Here is a 15,109-nt window from a genome sequence, read left to right as displayed (position 1 = left end):
TCAAAGATAATTTCAAGGTTATTTAACATAAAACCTCCATTTAAAGAGTTCAAATCAAAGAAAAACAGAAGTACGGAAAAGAAAAGCCTGACATCGGGGTGTCACTAGTCATGAGCATATACTACAATCTGTCTAACAATATCAAGGCTAACTCAGCCCGGAAAATAGCTAAATACAACTAGAGGAAGATAAGAGGGAGAAGAGCAGGGGCTGCGATCGCCAAACAGCTACCTTGCTATCTCCAAGAAAATCAGCAACCAGAACACTCAATAACTGCTATCGTGTCCAGCTACACATAGATCTGCACACAAGGTGCAGGGAGTAACGTGAGTACGCCAACTCAATAAGTAACAACAATAAATAAAGACTAAGCAGTAGTGACGAGCAATAAAGCATATAACGTTCATATCAGGAAATCTCAGTAAAATACCACATGCTCTTAAAAATCAGGATTTGAATCAAACATCTCGTTTAAACCCAGTTCCAATAAAAAATCATTTTAAAGACATTTTTCTAACAGTTTTTCAAACAAAGGCTCAATACAAATGTGAGCAAAAATGATGAAATCATAAACAGCCCCTCGGGCAAAACATCACTCATATACAGCCCCTCGGGCAAACCTCACAGTCACTCGTGCCACTCGGGCATACCTCACAATCACTCTTGCCACTCGGGCATACCTCACAATCACTCTTGCCTCCCAGTCACTCAACACCCGGCACTCGCACTCAGTAGGTACCTGCGCTCACTGGGGGTATGTACAGACTCCGGAGGGGCTCTTTCAGCCCAAGCGTTATAATCTGCATGGACAACTCACGTGCGATAATAATAAAGTATGTTGCAGGCGGGTAGCCTCGATCCACACTAATCCTCACAAATCAGGCCCTCGTCCTCACTCAGTCGTAAAGTATGCTGCAGGCGGGCAGCCCCGATCCATACTCATCCTCACAAATCAAGCCACTCGGGTATATTAGTAAAACAGGGAATTCGGCCCAAAACATTTATATGCATCAAAATAGAGTCATAAAACTTAGTTATGCGGTAAACAAGTATAAACATGACTGAGTATAGATTTTCAATCAAAAACAGTGAGAGGATGGTAAGAAACAACCCCTAAGGGTCCAAACAGCATTGGCGCAAGCCCCGAACATGGCATTCAGCCCAATTTACAAAAAATCTTTCTAAAACATATAAGTATCAGTGGTTTCAACAAGGTATGAAAATTTACAGTTGCTACGGGATGGACCAAGTCACAAATCTCCAACAGTGCACGCCCACACGCCCGTCACCTAGCATGTGCGTCACTAAAAAAATAGTAGAATGGTACGAAATTCGGTGTTTCATACCCTCAAGACTAGATTACAATCGTTACTTACCTCAAACCGCGAAATTCTTATTCTGCAATGCCCTTTCCTCGTGAATTGGTCTCCAAACACCTCGAATCTGGTCATAAATAATTCGTTTCAGTCAATAAAATTCATTGGAATTAATTCCACCAGATAATAATGATTTTTCCATAAAAATCCAAAAATTAGCTCAAAATAGGCCCACATCTCGGAACCCGACAAAAGGTACAAAATCCTAAAGCCCATTCAACCACGAGTCTACCCATACCAATTTTACCAAAATCCGACCTCAACTCGACCCTTAAATCTACAAATCTTATTTCAAAATTTCTAAGTTCCAATCTCCGATATACACCTCAAAATCATGTAATCTAGTCGGATTATTCGATAATAATTCAATATTATGGAGTAGAAATGATCACAAGGGACTTACCTTAAGTTTTCCTTGAAAATATATCAAAAATCGCCTCCCCTCAAGCTCCAATTTGTCAAAAATGGCAAATGGGACGAAGTCCTTGTTTTTATAATTCTGCCCAGACAACCTCGGTTCTGCCTCGATCTTGGCCTTCGATCGAGGTCCTCGATCCTAGCCCTCGATCCTGGTTCTCGATCCTGGCCCTCTATCCTGGTACTCGATCCTGGCCATCGATCCTGGTCCTCGATCCTGGCCCTCGATTATGACTTCGACCCGGCCTTCGACCGTGACCCTCGACCCTGGGCTCGATCATGGTTTCGATAGTGGCCCTCGACTCTGGGCTCAATCTGGGCTCATTTCTGGGCTCGATTCTGAGAGCTTTCTGGGCTCGAATCTGGCAGAAGCAATTTCCAACAGAAGGAAATTGTAGCAGCTGTTCTAGTTCAATTTTTGATCCGTTAACCATCCAAAACTCACCCGAGGCCCTCGGGACCACAACCAAATATACCACTTTTCTAACTTAAAATTTTCAATTATGAGACTAGTGTCTCATTTCACTCCGAGTTCCTTCCAGACTCGAACCAACTAACCCGATATAACATAATATAGCTGAATAACACAAGAAGAAGTAGGAATGGGAAAAATAGGGTTATAACTCTCGAAACGACCGGTCGGGTCGTTACATCCTCCTTCTTTTAAACATCCATTCGTCCTCGAACGGGTATAGAAACATACCTGGAGTCTCGAATAGGCGTGGATATCTGCTATGCATCTCCCGCTCGGTCTCCCAGGTGGCCTCCTCCACAGGCTTACCTCTCCATTGCACCTTCACTGAAGCTATATCCTTTGACCTCAACCTTCGAACCAACCGATCTAAAATAGCGACTGGCTCCACATCATAAGTCATATCACCCTCCAACTGGACCGTGCTGAAATCCAAAACATGGGACGGATCTCTGATATACTTTCGTAGCATGGAAACATGAAAAACTAGATGCACACTCGACAAGCTGGGTGGCAAGGCAAGCTTATAAGCCACCTCTCCTATCCTCTGAAGCACCTCAAAATGCCCAATGAACCGGGGGCTCAAATTGCCCCTTTTCCCAAACCTCATAACACACTTCACGGGTGATACTTTCAGCAAAACCTTCTCCCCAACCATAAAAGACACGTCACGAACCTTCCTATCCGCGTAGATCTTCTGCCTGGACTGCGCCGTGCGAAGCTGCTCCTGAATCACTTTCACCTTATCTAATACGTCCTGGACCAAGTCTGTACCTGAGAGCCTAGCCTCGCCCGGCTCAAACCATTCAACCGGAGATCTACACCTCCTCCCATACAAAGCCTCGTACGGAGCTATCTGAATACTCGACTGATAACTGTTGTTACATGCAAACTTCGCGAGTGGCAGAAACTGGTCCCATGAACCCCCAAAGTCAATGACATAAGCATGCAACATGTCCTCCAATATCTGAATAGTGCGCTCGGACTGCCCGTCCGTCTGAGGGTGAAAAGCTGTGCTTAACTCAACCTAAGTACCCAACTCTCGTTGCACGACCCTCCAAAACTGCGATGTGAACTGAGTACCCCTATCTGAAATGATGGAAACTGGGACACCATGCAGGCGAACGATCTCTCAGATGTAAATTTCAGCCAACCGCTCTGAAGAGTAAGTAGTACCAATTGGAATGAAGTGCGCGGACTTGGTCAGCCGATCCACAATAACCCAAATAGCGTTGAACTTCCTCGAAGTCCGTGGGAGCCCAACTACAAAGTCCATAGTGATCCGCTCCCACTTCTACTCTGGGATCACTAATCTCTGAAGCAAGCCACCCGGTCTCTGATGCTCATACTTAACCTGCTGACAGTTGAGACACCGAGCCATAAACCCAACTATATCCTTCTTCATCCGCCTCCACCAATAGTGCTGCCTCAAATCCTCGTACATTTTCACGGCACCCGGATGGATGGAATACCGCGAGCTGTGGGCCTCCTCAAGAATCAACTCTCGAAGCCCATCTACATTAGGCACACATATCCGTCCCTACATTCTCAGCACACCGTTCATCACCAATAGTCACAACCCTAGCATCACCTCTCCGAACCCTATCCTGAAGAACGAGCAAGTGAGGGTCATCATACTGACGCTCCCTGATACGGTCATAAAGAGAAGACCTGGAGATCACACAAGCCAATACCCGACTAGGCTCCAAAATATCCAATCTGACAAGCTGGTTTGCTAAGGTCTGAACATCTAATGCCAAAGGTCTCTCTGGTGCTGGAAGATATGCTAAACTCCCCAAACTCTAAGCCTGGCGACTCAAAGCGTCGACCACCACATTGGCCTTCCCCGGATGGTACAAAATAGTGATATCATAGTCCTTAAGAAGCTCCAACCATCTCCGCTGACGCAAATTAAGATCCTTTTACGTTAACAGATACTGCAGACTCCGGTGATTAGTATAGATCTCACAATGAACCCCATATAATAATAACGCCAAATCTTCAAGGCGTGAACAATGGCTGCTAACTCAAGATCATAAACATGATAGTTCTTCTCATGGGTCTTCAACTGGCGCGAAGCATAGGCAATCACCCTACCTTCCTGCATCAAAACACAACCAATGCTTATCCTCGAGGCATGACAACACACGGTGTAAGAACCTGAAGCTGATGGCAGAACTAACACTAGAGCTGTGGTCAAAGCAGTTTGAGCTTCTGAAAGCTCTCCTCACACGCATCCGACCACCTGAATGGAGCACCTTTTTGGGTCAATTAGGTCAAGGGCGATGCAATAGATGAAAATCCCTCCATAAAGCGACGGTAGTAACCTGCCAAACCAAGAAAAATCCTAATCTCTGTGGCTAAGGACGCTTAAGCCAACTCTGCACCGCCTCTATCGTCTTCGGATCCACTTGAATACCCTCACTGGACACCACGAGCCCCAAGAATGCTACTAAACTGAGCCAAAACTCGCATTTGGAGAACTTTGCATAAAGCTTCTCCTCCCTCAATCTCTGTAATACAATCTTCAAATGCTGAGCGTGCTCCTCCTAGCTACGAGAGTACACCAAGATGTCATCAATGAATACAACAACGAATGAGTCCAAATAGGGCTGGAATACACTGTTCATCAAATGCATGAACGTTGCTGGGGCATTGGTCAGTCCAAAAGACATCACCAAGAAATCATAATGGCCATATCGGGTCCTGAAAGCTGTTTTAAGAATATCTGAATCCCGAATCTTCAGCTGGTGATAACCGAACCTCAAATCGATCTTGGAGAACACCCTCGCTCTCTAAAGCTGGTCGAATAAATCATCAATACGAGGCAAATGATACTTGTTCTTGACTGTGACCTTGTTCAATTGCCTGTAATCAATACACATTATCATGGAACCATCCTTCTTTTTCACAAATAGAACTAGTGCACCCCAAGGTGACACACTAGGCTGAATAAACCCATTATCAAGGAGTTCCTGAAGTTGTTCTTTCAATTCCTTCAACTCCGCCGGTGCCATATGATACGGTGGAATAGAAATGGGCTGAGTGTCCGGCACCAAATCAATACCAAAGTCAATAGCCATGTCAGGCGGCATGCCCGGTAGGTCTGCAGGAAACACATCCGAAAAATCACGTACCACCGGATCAGAATAAATTACAGGAGTCTCGGCACTAACATCCCTCACAAAAGCCAAATAAGACAGGCAACCCTTCTCAACCATGCGTTGAGCCTTCAAATATGAAATCACCCTACTTGGTACATAATCTACAGAACCGCTCCACTCAACCCTCAGAATTCCCGGCATAGCCAACGTCACTGTCTTAGTGTGACAATCTAGAGCAACATGACATCGAGATAACCAATCCATACCCAATATCACATCAAAATTAATCATAATAAGTAACAATAGATCTACTCGGGTCTCCAGACCCCCAATAGTCACCACACATGACCGATATACGCGGTCCACAATAATAGTATCGCCCACAAGATAGATAAATGTACATATAAAACTAAGGACTCACGGGGCATATCCAGAAAATGGGCGAAATATGAGAAAACATATGAATACGTGGAACCAGGGTCAAATAATACTGAGGCATCCCTGTGGCAAACTGAGACAATACCTGTAATCACAGCATTTGAAGCAATAGCATCTGGTCTGGCAGGGAGAGCATAGAAATGGGCCTGACCACTCCGTGATCTGCCTCCCCTTCTAGGGCGACCCTTAGCTGACTCACCTTCACCCTGAGCTAACTGGACGGGTGGTGAGGTAGCCGGTGCTGTAGTCGGAGGCTGACTCCTCTGCTGAGATAGACCTCCATGACGACGAGGACACTGCCTCCACATATGCCCAAGCTCCCCACACTCAAAATAACTCCCTGGTGCTAGCGGCGGAAACTGATGGGAACCCCTAGCACCAGGATGACTAGTAGAAGAACCTGGCATGGAAAAGCCCTGAATAGGTGGAGCACAGGACGAACTCTGAATTGGAAGGGCACTAAGTGATGAGTGGCCCTGATGAGTACTATGAGAACCATGGCCAGATGATGCACCCCGATGAAATAGCCGTGCTGACTGAGCCTGTCTGAAATGACGACCTCTACCATGCTAGAACTGACCCCCAAAAGGAGCACCGCTGAATCCACCCTGACCACGAGGCCTCTTGGCCTCCCGTTCAACCCTCTCCGGACCGTGAACCATCTCAATCTGCCGAGCAATGTCGACAACCTCATCAAAGGTAGCACCCGAAACCCGCTCCCTGGTCATGAGCAACTGTAGCTGATAAGTGAGGCCATCAATAAATCTCATGATCCTCTCTCTGTCCGTGGGAACTAACCAGATAGCATGACGGGCCAACTCGGAGAAGCGCATATCATACTGCATCACAGATATATCACCCTAGTGGAGCCGCTCAAACTGTCTACGCAGCTCCTCTCTGCGGGATTAAGGCATGAACTTCTCCAAAAAGACCACGGAGAACTGCTGCCAAGTAAGGGGTGTTGCGCCAATAGGCCTATGCCTCTCGTAAGTCTCCTACCATATGAGTGCAGCCCCAGAATATTGAAAGGTAGTGAATGAGACCCCACAAGTCTCCAAAATACCAGCAGTACGGAGTATTCTCTGACACCTGTCCAAAAAGTCCTGAGCATCCTCTCTCTCTGTGCCACTGAAAGGTGGTGGCTGGAGTCTCCCAAACCTCTCCAACATACGCTGATCATCCTCAGGCATAGCAGGAACCATATAATCCTGAGCAACAGCAACCGACTGGAATGGTGGTGCCTCATGTGTCTGAAGTCCCTGAATAACCTACTCGGGTGTGCGAGCGACAGGAGTCTGAGTGCCTCATATGGCCTGAGAAGTGGCCGCGGCCGTCGAAATAGAGACCGCGTGATCAAGGCCAGTACACGCTGTCAGAATTTGAGCTAGGGCCTCCTGAAGGCCTGGAATCACAATAGGCACAGGTGGTGCTTGAGCTGGTGCATCAACAACTGGAACTTAGTCCTGATCTGGGATAACCGGTGGATCTATAGGTACTGCCCCAACTGTTGTACGGAATGCACCTCTGCCCCTACCACGGCCTCTACCGCGGCTTCGGCCTCTCGTGGCCCTGACTGGTGGTATTAGTGGCTGGCCCTCCTAACCGGTAGTGCGAGTCCTCACCATCTGTGAGAGAATGAAACAACAGATGTTTAATTACTAGAATTAACAAATTCGCACGACAAGAATCCAAGAATGTGAAGTTTCCTAAAGGTTCTACAACCTCCTGAAGAAAAGTACAGACGTCTCCGTACCAATCCGCAAGACTCTACTAAACCCGCTCATGACTCGTGAGACCTATGTAACTTAGGCTCTGATACCAATCTGTCACGACCCAAACTAACCTCTGTCATGATGGCACCTATCGTGGAACTAGGCAAGCCGATTCATTTCCAAAACAAACCGATATTTTTATTTCAAAGATAATTTCAAGGTTATTTAACATAAAACCTCCATTTAAAGAGTTCAAATCAAAGAAAAACAGAAGTGCGAAAAAGAAAAGCCCGATATCGGGGTGTCACTAGTTATGAGCATATACTACAATCTGTCTAACAATATCAAGGCTAACTCAGCCCAGAAAATAGCTAAATACAACTAGAGGAAGATAAGAGGGAGAAGATCAAGGGTTGCGATCGCCAAACAGCTACCTTGCTATCTCCAAGAAAATCTGCATCCAGAACACTCAATAACCGCTACCGTGTCCAACTACACCTGGATCTGCACACAAGGTGCAGGGAGTAATGTGAGTACGCCAACTCAATAAGTAACAACAATAAATAAAGACTGAGCAGTAGTAACGAGCAATAAAGCATATAACGTTCATATCAGAAAATCTCAGTAAAATACCACATGCTCTTAAAAATCACGATTTGAATCAAACATCTCGTTTAAACCCAGTTCCAGTAAAAAAATCATTTTAAGACATTTTTCCAATAGTTTTTCAAACAAAGGCTCAATACAAAGGTGAGCAAAAATGATGAAATCATAAATAGCCCCTCGGGCAAAACATCACTCATATACAGCCCCTCGGGCATACCTCACAATCACTCTTGCCACTCGGGCATACCTCACAATCACTCTTGCCTCCCAGTCACTCAGCACCCGGCACTCGCACTCAGTTGGTACCTGCGCTCACTGGGGGTGTGTACAGACTCCGGAGGGGCTCCTTCAGCCCAAGCGCTATAATCTGCACGGACAACTCACGTGCGATAATAATAAAGTATGTTGCAGGCGGGCAGCCTCGATCCACACTAATCCTCACAAATCAGGCCCTCGGCCTCACTCAATCATAAAGTATGCTGCAGGCGGGCAACCCCGATGTACACTCATCCTCACAAATCAAGCCACTCGGGCATTTCAGTAAAACAGGGAATTCCCCCCAAAACATTTATATGCATCAAAATAGAGTCATAAAACTGAGTTATGCGATAAACAAGTATAAACATGACTGAGTATAGATTTTCAATCGAAAACAGTGAGAGGATGGTAAGAAACAGCCCCTAAGGGTCCAAATAGCATTGGCGCAAGGCCCAAACATGGCATTCAGCCCAGTTTACAGAAATTCCAACTAAAACATATAAGTATCAGTGGTTTCAACAAGGTATGCAACTTTACAGTTGCTACGGGATGGACCAAGTCACAAATCCCCAACAGTGCACGCCCACACGCCCGTCACCTAGCATGTGCGTCACTTCAAAATAGTAGAATGATACAAAATCCAGGGTTTCATACCCTCAGGACTAGATTTACAATCGTTACTTACCTCAAACCGCGAAATTCTTATTATGCAATGCCCTTTCCTCGTGAATTGGTCTCCAAACACCTCGAATCTGGTCATAAATAATTCGTTTCAGTCAATAAAATTCATTGGAATTAATTCCACCAGATAATAATGATTTTTCCATAAAAATCTAAAAATTAGCTCAAATATTGCATGTGGGGCCCACGTCTCGAAACCCGACAAAAGTTACAAAATCCGAAAGCCCATTCAACCACGAGTCTACCCATATCAATTTTACCAAAATTCGACCTTAACTCGACCCTCAAATCCACAAATCTTATTTCCAAATTTCTAAGTTCCAATCTCCGATTTACACCTCAAAATCATATAATCTAGTCGTATTATTCGATGATAATTCAATATTATGGAGTAGAAATAATCACAAGGGACTTACCTCAAGTTTTCCTTAAAAATATATCAAAAATCGCCTCTCCTCAAGCTCCAATTTGTCAAAAATGGCAAATGGGACGAAGTCTTTATTTTTATAATTCTGCCCAGACAACCTCGGTTCTGCCTCGATCTTGGCCTTCGATCGAGGTCCTAGATCCTGGTCCTCGATCTTGGCCCTGATCCTGGTTCTTGATCCTGGCCCTCAATTCTGGTCCTCGATCCTGGCCCTCGATTCTGGTCCTCGATACTGGTTCTCTATCCTGTCCCTCGCTTATGACTTCGACCCGGCCTTCGACCGTGACCCTCGACCCTGGGCTCGATCATGGTTTCGATCGTGGACCTCAAATCTGGGCTCATTTCTGGGCTCGATTTCTGGGCTCGATTATGAGAGATTTCTGGGCTCGAATCTGGCAGAAGTAATTTCCAACAAAAGGAAATTGCAGCAGCTGTTCTAGTTCAATTTTTGATCCGTTAACCCTCCGAAACTCACCCGAGGCCCTCGGGACCTCAACCAAATATACCAACAAGTCCTAAAATATCATATGAACTTAGTCGAATCCTCAAATCACCTCAAACAATGCTAAAATCATAAATTACACCCCAATTCAAGCCTAATGAACTTTGAAATTTCTAATTTCTACAAACAACTCCGGAACCTATCAAATCACGTCCGATTGACCTCAAATTTTGCACACAAGTACTAAATGACATAACAGAGGTATTCCAATTTTCAGAATCGGATTCCGACCCCGATATCAAAAAGTCAACCCCTCAGTCAAACTTCTCAAAAATAAAACTTTCGGCATTTCAAGCTTAATTCCTCTACGGACTTCCAACTAACATTCCGGACATGCTCCTAAGCCCAAAATAACCATACGGAGCTATTGGAATCATCAAAATTCAAATTCGATGTCGTTTATGTATAGGTCCATATCCGGTCCCCTTTTCTAACTTAAAATTTTTAATTATGAGACTAGTGTCTCATTTCACTTCGAGTTCCTTCCGGACTCGAACCAACTAACCTCATATAACATAATATAGTTGAATAATACAAAAAGAAGTAGTAATGGGGAAAATGGGGTTATAACTCGCGAAACGACCGGCCGGATCGTTACACCACAGCTCGCGGTATTCCATCCATCCGGGTGCCGCGAAGATGTACCAGGATTTGAGACAACACTATTGGTGGAGGCGGATGAAGAAGGATATAATTGGGTTTGGATCGATTTCTCAACTGTCAGCAGGTTAAGTATGAACATCAGAGACCGAGTGGCTTGCTTCAGAGGTTAGATATCCCAGAGTGGAAGTGGGAGCTGATCACCATAGACTTCGTAGTTGGGCTCCCACAGACTTCGAGGAAGTTCGATGCTATTTGGGTTATTGTGGGTCGGCTGACCAAGTCCGCGCACTTTATTCCAGTTGGAACTACTTACACTTCAGAGCGGTTGGCTGAAATTTATATCCGAGAGGTTATTCGCCTGGATGGTATTCTAATTTCCATCATTTTAGATAGAGGTACTCAGTTCACATCACAGTTTTGGAGGGTCGTGCAGTGAGAGTTGGGTACTCAGGTTGAGTTGAGCATAGTTTTTCACCCTAAGACGGATGGGCAGTCCGAGCGTACTATTCAGATATTGGAGGACATCTTGCACGCTTATGTCATTGACTTTGGGGGTTCATGGGTCCAGTTCTTGCCATTCGCAGAGTTTACATATAACAACAGTTACCACTCGAGTATTCATATGGCTCCGTACGAGGCTTTATATGGGAGGATGTGTAGATCTCCAGTAGGATAGTTTGAGCCGGGTGTGGCTAGGCTCTTGGGTACAGACTTGGTCCAGGATGCATTAGATAAGGCGAAATTGATTTTGGAGCGGCTTCGCACGGCGCAGTCTAGGCAGAAGATCTAGGCAGACATGAAGGTCTGTGATGTGTCTTTTATGGTTGGGGAGAAGGTTTTGCTGAAGGTATCACCCATGAAGGGTGTTATGAGGTTTGAGAAGAGGGGCAAGTTGAGCCCTCGGTTCATTGGGTCTTTTGAGGTGCTTCAGAGGATAGGGGAGGTGGCTTATACGCTTGCCTTGCCACCCAGCTTGTCGAGCGTGCATCTAGTATTTCATGTTTCCATGCTCCAGAAGTATGTTGGCGATCCGTCCCATATTTTGGACTTCAACACGGTTCAATTGGAGGGTGATATGACTTATGATGTGGAGCCGGTGTCCATTTTGGATCGGCAGGTTCGAAAGTTGAGATCAAAGGACATAATTTCGGTGAAGGTGAAGAGGAGATGTCAGCCTGTAGAGGAGGCCACCTGGGAGATCGAGCGGGAGATGCGGATCAGATATCCACATCTATTTGAGACTCCAGGTATGTTTCTAGACCTGTTTGAGGACGAACGTTTGTTTAAGAGGGGGAGGATGTAACGACCCGACAAATCGTTTCGAGAGTTATAACCCTATTTTCTCCATTTCTGCTTCCTTTTGTGCTTTTCAGCTATATTATGGTATACCGGATTAGTTGGTTCGGGTCCGGAGTAGTTTCAGAGTGGATTGATACACTTAGTCTCTAAAGTAGAAGCTTAAGTTGGAAAAGTCAACCGGATGTTGACTTATATGTAAACGATCTCGGATTTGAATTTTTATAATTTCGTTAGCTCTGTTAGGTGATTTTAGACTTAGAAGTGCATCCGGAATGTGATTTGGAGGTCCGTAGTGGAATTAGGCTTGAATTGGCAAAAGTTGGAAATTTGGCAATTTCGGTCGGAAGTGAAAAATTTGATATCGGGGTCGGAATGGATTTTCGGAAGTTGGACTAGGTTTGTGGTGTCATTTGTGACGTGTGTGTAAAATTTGAGGTCATTCGGACGTGGTTTGGTAGGTTTCGGCGTCGTTTGCAGAATTTGGAAACTTAGAAGTTCTTAGGCTTGAATCTAGGAGTAATTTGGTGTTTTAATGTTGTTTTGAGTGATTTGATGATTTGTTTAAGTTTGTATACTGATATATGACTTGTAAGTATGCTTGGTTGAGGTTCCGAGGGGCTCGGCGTGAGTCCGGGTGGTTAACGGATTGTTTGAAGTTGGAAAAATACAACTCAGGCTGCTGCTACTGGTATTTCCGTACTTGCGGAGGGGGAGTCGCAGGTGCGAGGTCGCTGGTACGCTTGGTGAGCCATAGATGCGGACGCAGAGGACCTGAGCTGGAACCGCAGGTGAGTAAGATTGGTCGCATATGCAATCCCGCAGATGCGAGGCTGAGTCGCAGCGAAAGTGAAGAGGACTTGCAGTGGCCGCAGGTGCGAGGTCTTTTCCGCACCTGCGAGGTCGCAGAAGCGGATAGGGAGTGCAGGTGCAGAGATGGGCACTTAAGTGATTGTCCGCAGATGCGTAGATTTGTGCGCAAAAGCAGCTTCGCATATGCGCATTTTTGAGTCGTATGTGCGAAAACCTGGGCAGAACCTATAGATAAGGGACTTCGGGATTTTTGCTCATTTCCACCCTTTTCAATTAGGACTTTGGAGCTTTTGGGGTAATTTTTGAAGGGGATTCGAGGATATTCACTGAGGTAAGTTGCTTAATCTCTATTATCTTTAGCTATGGTGTTTTCCCGTTAACTTCCCCCACCTAATTAGTAGGATTTTTGAAGTGAAATAAGGGGTTAGGGCTTGGGATTTTTGAGAGAGTAATTTGGGGATTTGAGGGACCAAATAATGTCGGATTTTGATAAATTTTGTATGTGTAGACTCGTGAGTGAATGCGCTTTCGGGTTTTATGACTTTTGTCAGATTTCTAGACGTGGGCTCGGGGGTCGGGTTTGAGTGAATTTCGGGATTTGTCCTACAAATTGGTATTTTACTTGTGCGATTCATTCCTTTAGCTCATATTGATCGTATTTTAGTACTTGTGGCTAGATTCGAGTCATTTGGAGACCGGTTCGAGAGAAAGGGGCATTTCGGAGTAAGAGTTCTACGCTATTGAGGTAAGTAACAGTTTTAAATCTGGTCTTGAGGGTATAAAACCCAGAGTTTGGTATAATGTGACTGTTTGAAGGTGTCAACCGTGCTAGGTGACTGAGTGTGTGGGTGTACGCCGTGAGGGATTGAGACTTGGTCCGTCCCGGGAGACTGTGAAGTCTAATAGCCTTTATTTGTGTTTATATGCATTCCTGTCTACTAGAACTTGACTGCCTTTCATGTTAGAGATCATGCTTAGGCTATATTCCTACTTATGGTAGTTATATTCAGTCTATAACACTTTTGATTTGGGTTGTTTTTCATTTCTTTATTGAGAGTTATGAGACTAGAGAGGTTCATGACTGAGTAAGGCCGAAGGCCTGGTTGTGAGGTATTGTTCTATGGCACGTGATTTGTCCGTGCAGCATGTGAGTTGTCCGTGCGGATCCTTATATTTATACTAGGGCACGTGAGTTGTCCGTGTAGCATGTGAGTTATCCATGCAGATTATAGCGCTTGGGCTGTAGGAGCCCCTCATGAGTCTGAACACCCCCAGTGAGCGCAGGTACCTATTGAGCGTGTGCATTGAGGGCTGAGAGTTGAGTGCCAAGTTGTTGAGGGTTTGAGTGACTGTTGCCCTGAGAGGCTGTACTTGCTTTTCAATTGTTGATGCATTTAGTTTCTATATGTCTTTGTTGTGAAATTTCTGAAAGTTTCTATATCCGGAGTACCTGCATTGTAACTGTATAAAACTGATTTGACTTAAACTGTCGAATTTGAAAGTATGTCTAATCCTTGCTGGAATTATTGAAAATGAACTGCACTGTATAGCTCGTCACTGTTTCTCAGTTCCTTATTTATTTCTATTACTTGCTGAGTTGGTTGTACTCATGCTACACCCTGCACTTCACGTGCAGATCCAGGTGTGTTTGATCACGGAGGTCGTTGAGTTCGGATGGATCAAGTACCGGAGACTACGAGGTAGCTGCCGGCCGCCCGCAGGACCTTGTCTCTCCTTCTATATTTCTTTCTGTCTTGTATTGATACTTAGACACTGGTTGTATTAGTTTGGTTATCTAGATGCTCATGACTTAGTGACACGTCGATGTTTGGGGATAGTTTCCGCATTTTGATTCTATATTGAGTTCAATTTTGTTTTTTATGAAAAATTTCTGATATGAAAAAGTTTTAAACTACCTTTTCTATTGAATTAATGGAGTATTTTGGGAACGCCGGCTTGCCTAATATCATCGATAGGGGCCACGACATGTTAGGTTTTGGACAGTGACACATTAAGACGTATATCTTTAAATAATTCTTCATTTAATGAATCTAGAAATTGTTCTTAACCAGTTTTTTCAATAGAAACACGAGATTCCTACCCCGCATTAGTGATAACTAGTTGAATTAAAAAATTAAAAAGATTAGAGACTATTTCCTTAGAAAAGTTGAAACTTGTCTAAAAGTGAAGAGAAAAATCAGGTTACTTTTAGGAAAAGAACCTCACTAAAGGTGAAATAATAGTTCGATGTCACAAAAGCAGAGAACAAACACCAATTTGCTTTGTTAAAAAAGTATTCAGCTAAACAATGTATTCGCTTTCGTCCTTCTAAAGTAAATTTTTGACATAATTATTAGCAAATTGTCCTTATAATCTGGTGCTGTGGGGACTGGTAAACTCAAAT

This window comes from Nicotiana tabacum, chromosome 19 (assembly GCF_000715075.1).
Source record: "Nicotiana tabacum cultivar K326 chromosome 19, ASM71507v2, whole genome shotgun sequence".
In the NCBI taxonomy this organism is placed as follows: Eukaryota; Viridiplantae; Streptophyta; class Magnoliopsida; order Solanales; family Solanaceae; genus Nicotiana; species Nicotiana tabacum.
This window is presented reverse-complemented; position numbering follows the sequence as displayed.